Source organism: Rhinolophus hipposideros (genome assembly GCF_964194185.1).
Source record: "Rhinolophus hipposideros genome assembly, chromosome: 9".
Classification (NCBI taxonomy): Eukaryota; Metazoa; Chordata; class Mammalia; order Chiroptera; family Rhinolophidae; genus Rhinolophus; species Rhinolophus hipposideros.
This window is the reverse complement of record NC_138055.1, coordinates 28,860,157-28,876,418: the sequence shown is the minus strand read 5'-3', so window position 1 is coordinate 28,876,418 and position 16,262 is coordinate 28,860,157. Positions and strand designations below refer to the sequence as shown.

The following is a 16,262-nucleotide window of genomic DNA, read 5'->3' as shown; positions in this document are numbered from 1 at the left end:
TACTCAGGACACAGAAAACAGAGAAGGCAGCAAGCCAGTTTTGTAACATAATGCCCGTGAGTGCGGACTTGCAATACAGACTTTGGGCACATCCAGATCCCAGAGAGCTTGAAGTCCATGCCACATATTAGCAGTTACAGAGATGGAGCCAAATCACACACAGCAAACATCAGGGAATTTACTTGAAAGAAAGCCTCCATTTCAGTCCAGAAAAAAAAAGTCAAACTCTGCTCAAGGCCTTTTAAAAAAATCTTTTGTAGTACTTTTATCATGAAAAGAATGCCAATTTTTATAATTTCTGGAAAATTAAGCTGTTTAAATCCTAAGAGTCAATTTCCACTTATAGGAGGCTAATTAAAGATTTTCCCCACAGAATCTAAGCCGCCAAAGTGCTCAACTCTAGCAGAGAGGTTAAAGATTGCAATCAAATATTTGAATCTTGACAATAATTTTAAGTATCTGCAGGGGAGGACCTAGAATCATTAGGCCTATGATGGCAACAAAGCATATTTTGAGGAATCTGCCATAAAGATAAAAATTTCTTCTCTTTTGTAGTCCAGATGGTCACAAAGACATCTCCACGTGAGTGTTTGGTCCCAGGGCAAATTCAATTTCGTGCCCTGACACAGACCTCCTAACATTTTGATATGGGTGAAAAGCAAATAAAAATAATGTGGACACCCTTAGGGGAAAAAATAAATAGGAAGAATAAAAGGATAAAATTCAATCTGAAAGTAGATATGTTAACCAAATTTGAGAGTGTAATCAACAAATGTGTCTTGGTATGAAGCTGGCCATTAACAGAAATGAAGGATTAAAGCAGAGAAAGAACCTGTTTGCTTGATAGCTCACATCAGCTAGGAAATTCAACTTCTTCTCTCTTCCTTGGTTTACCTTCCTAAAATTTAGCTGCCCTACGCCATCAAGTCTCGATCCTCCACTTGATACAGGTATTTATTAAAACTGTTGGGGGAGAAGTAGGGAGATAGCTAAAAGGCCCCCTAAATTGATTTTTCAAGCTGAGTGACTGGGCACATGGAATTCATTATTTCATTCTATTTCTGTATATATTTGAAATTTTCCATAATAAAACTTAAAAAAAAAAACAAAAAACTACTCAGCTTTTAAAAGGTCTTTATTCTCCAGGAGGCAAACTCGATAATGTATGTAAAAACTGCTTTACATACTTTATCAGAATAAAAAAGTTATACTTGACCCAATCCACATTAATTCTTCAAAAATATAACTAATTCTCTGAAGTGGCTCAAATCTATTTGTTAAAAGCAAGAGGTTGGTAAAATGGGAAAGATTCGAACGGAACAGACATTACTACTGCAGCACTGAAATGTGACAGAGGTTAATGGGGAGACAAATAGCCAAAACATTTAGAGCTATCTGATGAACAGCTTCTGATACTCAGTAAATAGATTCTTTTGGAAGTCTGTTCCACAAAGATTTAAATTATGTAACAAACCCTCAAATGTCCTATTCACAATTCAACCTATTTATCACTGACAATCCTTTCCTTACTCTCCTTTCTCCGCGCTATGTCCATCCCCCAACTAGGTATAAACTGCCCTCTTAAGATCTTTTCAGCATACCATCGTTATACTTAGCAAATTTCATCAGTTATGTCTTTACATGTGTTCCTAAAGGACAGAAATCACATCTTAATTTTCCACTCACTTCCATAGTGTGAAACACAGTATTTATTTGCTCAATAGATGGTGAGTTGAAACATTTCCAGTGTTTTTGTGTCTACCACAAAAATCTCAAAAAATTCTACATCTTTAAGAACCTTCATTTTTGGATCTCAACTCTTACTTTCCAGGAAAAAGAATAAGTCAACTAACAAGTTCACTAAGCTGTTCTTTAGTCTTGGCCTATTAACTTCTGCACTTCAAAACCCAACATGGAAAAAATACTTTTTGTGGAGCTTTTCTCAGTTTTTAGTATTTTTTAGACATTACGTAGTAGGAGCTAGTATGTGCTTAGAAGAGTTGAACTCTAAAAGTCTATAGAAAATTATAGAACATATGTATATCATTTACCTCTAAATTTTTAATATTACTAAGAAAGAACATAGCTTGATTATATAATGGAGTAGATTATATTTGCTTTTGATAGGTTGAGTCATAATAAACCCAATTATTGTTTATGTGTAAAAGCAAGCATATTAAGAAGCTACTTTTAATGTTAAACATTTCCATGATTAGCAAATGTTTTATCTCTTCCTAAATAAAAACTAGCATTTACCACACTTTTTTTCATTTCATTCTTAAAATGACCATGAAAGTAAGAGTCCTATAATCTCAAATTTTATGGCCAAAAAATGTAATTATTTGCTAGGGGTCACCCAAGTGGTAAGAACTAGAAGAGATTAACTCTAATCAAGTGCTGTACTTTTTATATACAGAGTGCCAAAAAAATGTATACATATTTTAAGAAAGGAAAACCATATTAAAATTGTAATATTCAATATATACCAATAACAAATGAGGAATACAATTCACATTTGACTTCTGCAATTACAAGAGGTGCTCAAGTGGTTACCATCAGCGTTCAGACACTTCTGATTACAGTGAACTACTGCTTGAGCAACACTGACCAAAGTGTCCACTTGTATACATCTTTTGGCACCCCCAGTATATCACACTATTAGAAAAAATGTTATATTAAAATATTGAAAATTTCATACAACCTAAATAAAAGATTTTACTGTATTGAGTTGGAAGTAAATACATTTTTCATTTATTTAGTTAACATACTTTAATTATACAAGTTACTATCAAAGAAACATTAGAAGGGCATTAAGATGGTAAACTAAACCTAACTTCATTCCCTCAAATCCCATTAAAACTACAGTAAAGGTATTTTTTTAAAGCATAAATCCTTAAGAATAGAGAGAAAAGTAAAAAACACAATGGCTGGAAAGATTTGGGGAGCTGAAAAATAAGCAGAACTATTGGTAACTAACTTAGCAGTTCCCAAAACATCACATTCCAGGCTGCAGTGGAGTAAGTTAAGAACCAATTTGATTCACATGGCGGCAAGTTCAAACCACATAGGAACTAGGAGAACTAGGCACCTTTGCAAATTGGGTGCAGGGAGCAAACAGTAGGATGGTGTGACTAAAAAAGGAAATACTAATGAGAGCTATTTGTGTAGCATTGAGATGCCTTCACATTTCACTGAATACCTGCTTACCCCAATCCTAGCAAAAGTCTGAAAACAACTTAAAGTGAAAGCAGCATACCAAGTAGAGAGGATTATGTGCTAACTGCTGAGACCCCTATTCCTCTTCCTCCATTAATCTCCCAGAATGGTGGAAAGCAGACCCTGATTTTCCATATATGAAAATGGAAGACCATTCTCTGGAGATACTAACAAGCCCAAGAAACAAGACCTTAAGATCTTGGGAGCTCTCCAAAAATAGCCCACCCAAATCAGTGTATAGTAAAGTTCAAAACTGACAAATAACTAAAAAATAAATAAAATAAATAAATACACCTTTAAAAAACACCAAACAATGGACTACACAGGAATAAAACTTCAAAAACAAAATCATTAATATCCACAGGTCAGAAATGATGTTGTATTCATGTGTCAAGAATAGAATACTACAGGCAAGGAATGAAACACATAAATTAAGAACATGATAAAAAAAATAAAAACTAAGTAGAAGAACTGGATGACAAAGCTGATTCTGAGCAAAAAGAGAAAGTTGTAAATAGGAATAAAACGTAAAAAAAATTAGAGTTTCCATCCAAAATTCACATTGTAATGATAGAGTAGCAGAAGAAAATATCACCAGTGATCTCATGTAAGTAAAATGCCCAGGACGGAAGGGCAAGAGTTGCCAAACTGTAAGAACCCAATGAATGGCACCAATGATAAACTTTCAGAATGTTGGCGACTAATAACAGATTCTACAAGCTTCCAGTGAGGGGAAAATCATAAATAAGAATGGCTTCACATTTCTCAGTAATAATAGAAGCAAGAAGATAATAAAGCAGTGCCATAAAATTCTGAAAAAAAATTATTTCTAACCTAGATTTCTATACCTAGCCAAACTATCAATCAAGCATTAAAAACATAAAATGGCAATTTTCAGACACACAGTCTCAAATAATATACCTACCGTATACTCTTTCTCAAACAGTTATCAGACAATGTGGTCCCCTCCCCCTAATGACAGAAGGCATGACACATACAAAACAAGGGTCCTACACAAATGAAGGATAAAGAAAATCTCACAATGGCAAATAAAATTCTAGGAATGATAGTGGTGTACCAGACGTAGAGAGTAAACTAGGCTAGGCTGGAGCAATGAGACTCAAGAAACAAAAATGAAGTCAAGATCCTTACTGCCAGTATACCTGAGAGGGAAAATATGTCTTCTAAAAACATCAAAAAGATCCTTAGTAAAGGACTGTACCAAATCATCTTAACTATTATTACGTGGAAGAGACTCATGAACACAGGCGTTACCTTCATGAATCGACATCTGTCATAACTGTATCAAGAGAATGGTTCAGGATTTCCATGATTCTGTTAGTCTGGTGAAGACAATTTTGTGTCAAGTTAGATAATTTAACCCTAGGTCAGTAAAATAATAACAACTTAGGACTCAATGAACTGATTTAATTGTGGTTAATATTTTATTTTTAATGGTGATATAGGTAAATACTTTTCTTTTAATCTATATTTAACCCTCAATTAAAGTATTGTTTGTATAAATAGTATTTTACATAATATCTTGATCTGAATATACTCAGAATTCCAAAGGGGGAAAAAAATCCTATGAAAGACCTTAATATAGTTTATGTCACTAAACCATCGAAACATTTTAACAACACTTACGTATAAAATTATTGTATATACTGATTAACCTTGTCTACAAAACTACTTAGAACAGAGATTAAATATTGTATAGTATTTTTCTGAGCCTCTTTACTTTTAATGATTAGTTCATATAGTTACAATAAGAATCTGTTTTCCTTCCTACCTGGTTAAAATTGGATAAACCAAATTTGTAACCATGACAAGAGAAATGTGACCTTTAAAAGCAAATCTCTGTTAATTACGTGTGACAGAAAACACGGACTGCATCTCAAATGTAGAAAAGATGCCTACTAAGTCGTCACAGCAAAAATCAGTTTAGTATCTCTTCTGTAACTTATGGATTCTCAGCTTTAATGGGATTAAAGAATATAACTTCCAGACAGAAGGAAAATTGACAAATGTGGGAATCTCAAAGAACCATAATACCCTACCATTTTAAGTATGGCTGGTGAAAAGTCATTGAGGTAAGTTAGATGGCTTTTGGTTCCTGATCTTATAATCAAGCAGATAAAAATAATTAAGATAATTATTATACTTTACAAAACATCTAGACAGAAGTTAACTCTTAAACCTTATATCAAATGGATATAGTGTTGTTAACCTCATTAGACCTATGCAAATAAAATGGTCAAATAAAATAAAACATCAAAATAATCAGAAAATTATTGAACAAACATATGGTCAAATCTGTGCCTTAAGGGGTAGGCACTTGGCCAAGAAAAGGTTATGGAAGAAAACTGACACTTTGTTTTGCCTCAATTTTGAGTGAGCATATCCAGCAAGCTCCATAACTGGAAGATAAACAAAGGGAGAGGAAGGACTTTGCACTTGAAATTAAAAAAAGAAAATGGGATAATCCTATGTAGATTGAGTACCCAAAATAAGTGACATTATATCTAACTTTGGGAATGATGGTTGTCTGAAAAAAATGTGACAAACACTGAAGGTAAATAATGTGAAAAATGGCTGCTTTTTCACCATGAAGAGGCTTACTGTACACTCGGTAAAATTAGTAAACTCAGGGTTTTCAGTCTTCAAATACTGTTTTTTTAATTTAATGAATCAGTACTAAAGCTGGACTCCCTCACAAATCCTTGTAAATCAACTACTTTTCTAAATACTTATTTTCCATACTATGAGGTATTATCAAACCTACTTTTCTAAATTACTTTTTAAATATATTTAAATTCTAGCTCCAGTTATCAAGAACACTGTCATTTTCTACATATCTCCTTGCACTTCAGGGCTCCCTATAGCTGCACATAGCTGCATCTTAGCAAATATTCATGCCTGAATTGACTGAAGCCAGAGAAGAAAAATGTGTCAAAAATAAATGCTAAGCATTTTATATATCTAATCTCTTTTAATCCTCACACAACCCTAGCAGGTAGGGGGTATCACCATTTTATATATAAAGAATACTGCTGGGAGACTCTAATTGCTTAGGTCCCAATACAAAATTACTGTTCTTTCCACTTCACTGTAGTATTAACTGATTTTAGGGAAATCTTTTGTCTTTTCTTTTGTTCTTTCTTATTTTTTTAAATTAAAGTTTACTGGGGTGACAATTGTTAGTAAAGTTACATAAATTTTATCTATACAATTCTGTATTACATCCTCTATAAATCACATTGTGTGTTCACTACCCAGAGTCAGTTCTTCTTCCATCACCATATATTTGATCTATTTGTTTGTTTTTATCTTCCAATTTGTAAATCACTTAAAATAAGTCTGAGAGGGAAAGGAGAGAATTACACAAAACACAAAATTATATCATTCCATCTTTTCATCAAACCCTTATTAATTTTGTATGTAAATGTCCTTCAGAGTTATATTTTAGAAACTTATTTATAGATAATTAATTTTCTTCTGTTTCTTAATGAATGAGATTTAAGAATTTTTTCTAAAAATTATTTTACTATTAACAATTTTTCATATGCAAAGTGCCTGCCATATCTTTTAACAATCTAGTAGGTGCTTATTTAACTAAATTACATGTTTAATTATTTTAAAAAGCAAAAGTTCTGACATCTGTGAATAATCATGAGTTAAATGACAGAAAGGAGCTAGAATATCTTATTGCCTCCTTTTTTCACTTCCACTTGAAACAAACGGGTTTTATTTTTTTTCAATAAGCAAATACTTATTGAATATTAAAATAGGCACTATAGAAAGCAATTTTATAGTTTTAAAAGTGACCTTATCATGGTCTAGTTATACCTAATTCAAAGGGATTTCTCTTTAAAATGTGACATTTGTCAGGTATGTCAATAAGATATTCTCAACTGCAGGAAGCTTATAAAGTACTACACAAATAACTATAAACATAAAAGTAGAAAGGAATAAATGTCTTTAAAAGAGATACAAAGCAAAGAAAAATAAAAAGAGAAATTAGTGAACTTTCAGATGAGAATAACAGATCCTTTACTAGGCATATTATGTAGGCCTCATGGCAGTCATGACTCATACTTACAAAAATCGAGGATTTATATCAGGGAGTTGGAGTTCTCCTGACATACTAAGATCTCCTTGATCTCCCCACAAAAAAGAGTCCCACTATCTGTGCCTTACAAATATCTACTGTTTTACTTATTATCTACAGAAAGCTACTTTTAATTACTTATCAGGTAAGTTTTATCTATATGCAAAGAATTTATGACTACAATTTTTTTACCTGTGTATATTATAAGACCCACAAAAATCAACTCCCCCGTCCTGAAAATGTGTATTTTACACATACAGTTATTAATAAAAAAAAAGATAATGCTAACATAAACTCAACTTTGAGACTAAAACAAGCAGTTCAAATAAATGTCACTCACAATCTAACTACAGTCCTTCATCCTTTTAAAATACATGAGTTAACTGGCAAGGTTCAAAAATATTACGCTGAGTTTTAAAACTTAAAATTCTAATTCTTACATAACTAATCACAACTTAATATGTTTTCAAGGCAAGGAGAAAGAAGGAATTCTAACAAATAAGATAAACATTTACAATAACTAGAACCTTGGCCACAAATCATGAACATGAAGCTCTCCGAAATTCTATTTCAAGGGAAGATATACAGAGTTATAACTGGATCTCTTAAAAAAAAGTTTTCAATATCAAATTTTTAAGTTACTTAAGCCATTTCTCCAGCTTCCTTTTGTAGTAGGAAATTCTAGTTGTTCTCATATCCATTTCTCTCCTTTTATAAAATTCTCTAATTTTAGTTGGGCACATGGCTGTCCAACTAGATACTACATTTCCCAGTCTTCCTTTCCTAGTTAAGTATATCTCAATGACTAAATTTTCGCTCATAAAACGTAAGTCAAACTGATATGTGCCACTTCCAGGTCATGTTCTCAAAAAACTAAGTGTGGACTCCAATTGCCCTTTTCTTTTTCTCCCTTGGCCCTGGCTGGTGAAATTGGGGTGTAGTCGTGTTCAACCTAGAAACCACGTTCAACATATGGAAACCATATACTAATCCAAAGCCATCTCTAAACCCTAAACAGTCTTCTTCTGCACTGTTATATGAGAGAAATAAATATTTATCATCCTTAAATAATACTAATGAAGTCTCTCAAACATATTTAGCCTTTATGGTAATCCAGTCAGCTCCTGACATTTACCACCTAAAAGGAGAAACAAAAGTTGAAAAATAGTCTTTTTTCTCTTCCATGCTTTCCCCCATTTCTTCCTTTTATTAAGGCATTTAATCTAATAAGGGTAACTGGGCAAATACATTCCTAAGCTCCAAAGCCTTAGTTGAGAATGAGCTGAAGCAGTCATCATTCATCACTGTTTCACCAAATGCTTTTTCTCTTGGTCCCGGAAACAGATTCACTTCCCACCTTCAGGGTTACCTTTCTACCAAATGGAAGAAGGTATTCTCTTTGAGAACTACTGACTCAAGAAGAGATCCTTTTACAGCTGTCAGTTCTGAGAATCACTATTCTAACATACAATTCAGATTTCTTATTAGGATGTAAAAGTGCCACAGAGTGCTACCATGTTTCCCTGAAAATAAGACCTAGCCAGACAATCACCTCTAATGCATCTTTTGGAGCAAAAATTAATGTAGAAATTAATGTAAAATTAATGTATATATAATATATATGTAACATATATACATAATATATTATATATATTATATAAGACCAAGTCTTATATAAAACCTGGCCTTATAGTAAAATAAGACTGTGTATTATATTACATTATACCTGGTCTTACAGTAAAATAAGACCGGATCTTATATTAATTTTTGCTCCAAAAGACGCATTAGAGCTGATTGTCCGGCTAGGTCTTATTTTCGGGGAAACACGGTACACACATAATGTCTAGTTACCCACCAAGACAATAGTTACCCAAAGTAGAACAGGGGTATACAAACAACAAAGAAAGGGAGAAAGGATTACCAATATAGTAAGACAGTTTGACACTACTACCTCACATCATCATTATACAAATGGGCCCTCTCTCACAAACTAAAAGGTATGCAGTTAGTTATTCTCAGCTATTAGATACAAAATAATACAAAACATTTTTTACACTATTCTGAGCAATAAAAAATTGCAGACATTCTGAATAACTATTTTTTGATGGTAAAATTAATAGGTCATCTTCATTTCCCAGACATTCATGTTTATGTAGGTCCAATTATAAAGACTTACTCAGGAAAGCACTATTAACTATACTCTTAAGCCGGCCACATTTTTTTGGAAGGTGGCCAAGGAGAGGCCTGAGTCATTACCTTTAAGACTCAAAAATCCAAATGATTAAAAATCAAAACTGGGGGCGGCCGGTTAGCTCAGTTGGTTAGAGCATGATGCTCATAACACCACGGTTGCCGGTTCAATCCCCGCATGGGCCAGTGTGAGCTGCGCCCTCCACAACTATACTGAAACAACTACTTGACTTGGAATGGATGGGTCCTGGAAAAACACACTTAAAAATACATTTTTTTAAAAAGTTTAAAAAAAAAATTCAAAACTGCATACATTCACATTGTATAAATAAGCACTAATGCTCCGATCTCATTCTGTAGGACTTAAAAACTGAAAGAGCTGCTCAGCACTCATACTGTCTCCATTACACCATTCAACTAGAAGCACATATAAACAAAGTTTAATTTTGTTTTGAAAAGGAACTCACTTTTCTGTTTTGAACAAGCTAACATGGCAGGGGAAACTACTGGATTTACCCTGTCGATTGCAAGACAATCTGAGAAAGAACACTGTAAGGTAATTTTTAAAGTCTTGGGCTCTCGAAATATAACAAGATCAAATAGGCAAGAATTTCAGAAAGAGAAGCTCCACTAATAGATAGGTAATTTCTAGATGCTTAGGGAACTGACAGGGACAATGGCTCCCCAGAGTTACTTGATGATACATATATTTGGAATTTGGTGTGTAAATACTAATTTTTATCTATAATATGCCTCACTACTGTTAGGAACTCAAAGGCAAGAACTTTATCTTCAAAATTCTTCATACATGTGACTCCCTTGAAAAACTAGGCGTGTCAATACATGAATTTTCCAATACCTCAAAACTTTAAAAAAATATGAAAACTTTCTAAACTAAATCATGCATTTCTTTGCTTTCCTGAACAAGTTAAACATAACTAAACATTCTCTATGATATAGAATCATTAATGAGTATCAATTAACATAATAAACATGGGCTACCAAACTAAATAACCTCAACACTAAGATTTTAACTTTTTGCTTCTAACACTTGAAATCCGACACCTCTTCACTATCAAGATGTTAGATGGCATTTCTTACCACTATCCATATGTATTTCTCAAGTAGAACTTCAGTCCAAAATTTGCTAGTTCTCACTTATTACAGTCTGAAAAATCAAGTATTATCTGTCAGAACCAGGAATAGTTCTCAAGTAAGGGCAAAGGTGATTCAAAAAAAGTAAAACATACAAACTTCTGTAAGCACATTTACTTGAAAAAGACACGAAGATGTATATTTTTCATTTAAAAAAAGGAAATGCTTAAGAAAAATCAATATTTTAACATTTCTACCTACTTCTTAAAATTATTTTCATAAAGCCAATATTTTACCATTTGATTTCTATCTTCACTTCTTTGATTTCTTCTTTTCATGCCTCCATCAATTTGAAGTTTCATTACTTCAATAAAAACATTTTAGCAATAACCTAACTTTCCTATACCCATTATAAAAACGGTAAACTAGAATTACAACTGAAATACACCATTATTAATCAAGATTATACTCTTCAATGGAATCAGCACAAAGAATAGATTTAATGGAGAATGAATTTATACTAATAATTAGGGAAGCATCCCTATGAGAAGTTATAATACTTTAATGTTACCAAACAGAACAAAACCAAAAACTATTACCTTTAGAATAGTATTAGATTCCATTCTGGCCAGAAATTGAATTAGATAACTTCAAAATTCCATTAAAAAAAAAAAGTATGTTAGCCAAAGGAAACAGGAAAGTTTTGGTCTTCAAATATTATAGATATTTTATCTTAGCAACCTATTTTTCCCACTTGTAGCTTCAGACTTGCACTATTATCATGTCACCATGTTCTGAAGCAGATTAAAAATAAAAATGTATGTTGTCCTATATACTCCACCAATTCATCCCTATTAACATTGTATAAGCACAGGAAAACCAGTAAAATGACACCTTAGTGAGAATAGGTATCACAGAGTTCCTAAAGCAGTACATTTTATGTGAGATATGCAGGAAGTGTATCATGTTCATGAATAAAGAAAAACAAATATTATTAATATAAAGATTCAAATTCACCCCAATTTAGGTTTAATGAAATTCTAAACAAAACCTCAAAAAGTTGGCTTTTTAAAAACTTAACTGAATGAATCTACAGTTCATCTACAGAAACAGGGAAGACTAGCTAAAAAAAAATCCAAAAACCATGAAAAGGAATTATGAGTATTGTCCCTGCATACATTTACATAATCTATAGCACTACAGCAAATAAAATACGGTACTACTATATGAATAAGGCCTCAATACAGTGGTTGTTAAACTGCTTTTAGATTTTATGTTGCATTCTTATGAGAAGCTAATGAAAACCGTAACTTTCCCCAGAAAACTGTATATATACACACTCACATAAAATTGTGTACATCAAGGAATCCATGGAACTCTTTAGGCCTACCTATGGAACTCCAAGGGCAATGGTCTCCCAGTTAACTATCCCTAGTAAAGGAAGCAGAACTGGTAGCTCAAACCTAGCAAGTTATGATCAAAAGAAGCAACTCAAAGCAGTGAGAGATGGATCACCAGCACAAAAGTGTAAGAAAACAAGATATTTGGAAAAAATGGAAATTAGCAACCCATCTTTATACAGTATGTCAAAATAACTCAATATACATTAAAATGTAATTTTTGTTAAGATCATTAAAACATCTAGGAAAAAAATAAAATAGATGAACATTTAATTCATCTCACAACATGTAGTATTTTCTAGGCAGAGAAGTCCTGGAAGAAATCACAAGTGAAAAAAGCAGTACATTTGCCTACATAAAAATATAACACTTCTGAATATGTAAAACCATGAGCAATTTAAAAACAAACTAAAAAAATATATATGAAAAGCCAACGGCTGATATCCATAAATAGCTGTTACAAATAAACAAGAAAACCATTAACATCCACCATAGAAAAATACACTAAAAATCCTCAAAAATTTCCCCCAAAATGAGAAAACTGCATATATGTATTAAACATAAAAAAGTTCAACTTCACTAGTTAGTATGAAAAAAAAGAAAGTTAATGAGATACTATTTTCAACCACCAAACTAATGGAGGTATGGGATATGTTTTTCAAAAAAGCTAAGTTTTTATCAATTTTGTAAATTACTTTAAGAGCCCTCTGAAATACTAATTTCAAAGAAATATTATAAGATGCAGATCATGCCTCATGTACAAAGATGTTCACTGTAGCATTTATAATAGAAAAATAGGCAACAAACAAAATGGTCAATAAGAAAGGTTTAGTAAGTCACAGAACATTTTAATAGAGACATCATGTAGTCATTTAAAAACATATTTGAAGAATATCTGATAATTTGGGATATTTTCACAATATAATGTATCATTAAAAATATTTTAAAAGAACAAAATGGGAAAATATCTATAATACTAAATTAAAGAGCAGGAATAAGATTATGATCCAAATAAAAAAATGATCAATTGTTACTGATCAATAATCAACCATGGAAAAGTCACATAAATCACCAAAACTTTTAAGGCAATTATTTCTAAATGCTATTAATTTCAACATGTTTCAAATGTGCTATAATAAGTAAAAAATATTTAAATATATCCATCATGCATTCAAATTACACTTTAAAGGGAAAAAGAGACTAGTTTAATGGCTTATGACTTAAACCTTTTTTTCCATCTCTTTTTTTTTTAAATTTTATTGGGGAATATTGGGGAACAACAGTGTGTTTCTCCAGGGCCCACCAGCTCCAAGTTGTTGTCCTTTACTCTAGTTGTGGAGGGCGCGGCTCAGCTCCAAGTCCAGTCGCTGTTTTCAATCTTTAGTTGCAGGGGGCGAAGCCCACCATCCCATGGTGGAAATTGAACCAGCAACCTTGTTGTTGAGAGCTCCCACTATAACCAACTGAGCCATCCAGTCGCCCATCAAAACTTTTATTTCTAAACTAAATACTATGAGGCTTTAAACTCATAAAACTAAAAAGATTTTAAATGACCCCAATCACTTTCATTCTTGCGTAGCATGACCTAGTTTTAATATTTATATATGCTTCATGTGTCAAAATTTTGTGGCATCACAACTATAAAACCATAATTTCAAAACATGTTTGTTATTGATAAAGTACAAATGAACAAATAGTGGATATTCAGACAATTCTTCAATCTTAGTTTTAAGTTTATAGAATTGTATTTGCCTTTTTAACAAACATGACAGCAAAATTGACCTATCACTAAATATTTACATTGTACATTATGTTCTTCAGTGTTTTCAAGTACCTCTTATAATCTTAACATTAATCTACAAGGCAATCATTTGTATATTCAAATAAAAACATCAGCTTAAATATATAAACCAGGGGCAGCCAGTTAGCTCAGCTGGTTAGAGCGTGGTGCTCTTAACAATAAGTTTGCCAGTTCGATCCCCACATGGGCCACTGTGAGCTGCGCCCTCCACAACTAGATTGAAACAACTACTTGACTTGGAGCTGATGGGTCCTGGAAAAACACACTTAAATTAAAATTGTGTGTATATATATGCCAATACATTTCACTTTTCTGGAAGTGCAAAGTCTACCATGCCCTAAGATCAAAGTTCTTTTCTTAACTTAAATATGTGTATACACATACTCACTAACACAGAAAAAAACAACATATTTTCAACTCTAAAAAACACCAGAAACAATGTCAAAGGAGGTGGGGTGTATAAAAGGGAAGATTACACAACTGCCTTCTAAATATTGTTCTGTGTAGAAGACTTCAGAAGTCCAGGAATTATACAAACGACAAATTTTTATTGTCAGAATAAACTAAAGAGGAATTTTTCCTATCACTCCATTCTATCTCATCTTTGTATATAATGTCATGTTAAAAATAAAGAGGAATTTTTCCTATCATTCCATTCTATCTCATATTCGTATATAATGTCATTTTTTAAAAAAATCCACCAACCACAAGTATTCCTTTCAATTACATCTTAGTACTTAGTAATGGTACTTATTTTAGGCAATAAAAACGTCCCTAAAGCAACCAAGATTACAAAGCAATAACCACATCTTCATCTGACAGGTGACTGAATTAAACTTGAGTTATATAACCAACCAATTGTTACATATACAAACCACAAATGAAGTTTATGAAAACCATTTACAAGTTTTTAGAACAGTAAGAAATAATTTGCACAATGGTAGAATTATATCAAATCATATAAAACTTCTCCCAGGGGTGTTATATAAGATTTAGATATAGTGACACTACCATTTCAAACTAAAATAATCAGTAAGTTACTTATAACTACCTTCTTTAAGAAAGTAAAAACAGGAACACACTATAACTTTAAAAAAGATCAAGCACAACAATTTTATCTCATACGTATGTATATGAGGCAGTTTTTTTTTAATCAGCTAATTTGTTTTTATTTTTATTGATGGTTCACTTCCTCATAATGGCCTCAGTGTAGGTGGGAGACCTTTGCAGAGTTTTTTATCAGAAAAATGTACCAAGTGTTATATTTTATATATCATAACAAACAAAATGCTAAGAAAATGGCTTAATTTTTAAGGAGTAACAAAAATGATCTAACTGAAGCAGTAATAGACAAGTGACCAGAGACTGAAAAAACGTAAAACTCAAATGCATGTATAAGAGGAACACAAACTGATTAAAATTGAAACTTCCTTGACTTAGGAGCAAACATTTTTAAAAAATAAACACCCAAGGAGATTAAGATTACTTCTTAAACAAGACCTCCTTATATTTCCAAAAGTCAAATTGTTTCTCTTTTGTAAACATTCCTTAACAGCACTGGTAAAACAGGGTTAAAAATATAATTGCAAATATGCAGTTCAAATAAATGCACTTCCCGTGAGAACACCACTAGGTGCTGATCTTTATCTCCCTAAATATAAACTGGAATCCAGCAACACACTAAAAGTGAAATTATAATCAAGAACCACAACTGACGATCACTTTTACAGAAAATTAAGTCTACAGCTTCTCAGAGAATCGGAGAAATAGAAGAAAACAGTTTGGTCAGTACAGAAGTACAACATAAAAGAAACGTTTTCCCTGAAAAATGTGAGAATTTGAGCGTAACAAAATGTAACCCCTCTAGAAGGAGGTAAATTAAATCTAGAACCCAAATGGCGTCCAGCAAGAACATTAGATCTTGAAAATGAATATTGCGCTTGCGCAGCCACCGCCCCGCCAGCTGCACAACTGCAGCTAGAGCCGGACCCGCAAGATCACGTGCTCCCATGCAGCGCCCGCCCGGCAGCTCCGCAACCGCGCAGGCGCAAACACAACTCCCGCAGCCGCCATAATGCGGTCTTGACTCTTCAGAAATACAATAGTAATTTAAGAAAATATGGTTCTAACAGCCCCTAGGTTGCACATATACCTTTCAGGTCGCGAGATGAGGGAGGGGGAACCAAGAGCCTTCCCAGACAGCCGTTTCCCGTAGCCGTCCCCAATGCTGCCTCCTCAGTCTCGCGCGCTTCACTCGCCCCGCCGCCGCCGCCGCTGCCGCCGCCGCGCCGCCGTCGCCGCGCTGCCGCAGATTCAAAAACAAACCCGCTTCTCCCTTGCACGCGCGGGGCCGTTATGCAAATTACTGTAGGCGGGGCTCAGTGGTCGTAATGTGGACCACGCCCCCTGTGCTACCAGCCAATAGGCTCACGGACTGGCCCTTTCCCAT

At 33.3% G+C, this 16,262-nt stretch overlaps 1 protein-coding gene across 1 annotated transcript in view; it reads right to left on the bottom strand.

Moving 5' to 3' along the window:
* Positions 1–16,172, bottom strand: part of ATF7IP (activating transcription factor 7 interacting protein) — a 107,920-nt gene extending 91,748 nt beyond the window's left edge. Inside the window, exon 1 of the mRNA XM_081061440.1 lies at positions 15,966–16,172. The gene's annotated coding sequence lies outside the window, so the exon portion shown is untranslated. The remainder of the gene's footprint in view (positions 1–15,965) is intronic.
* Between the last annotated feature and the right edge of the window lie 90 nt (positions 16,173–16,262).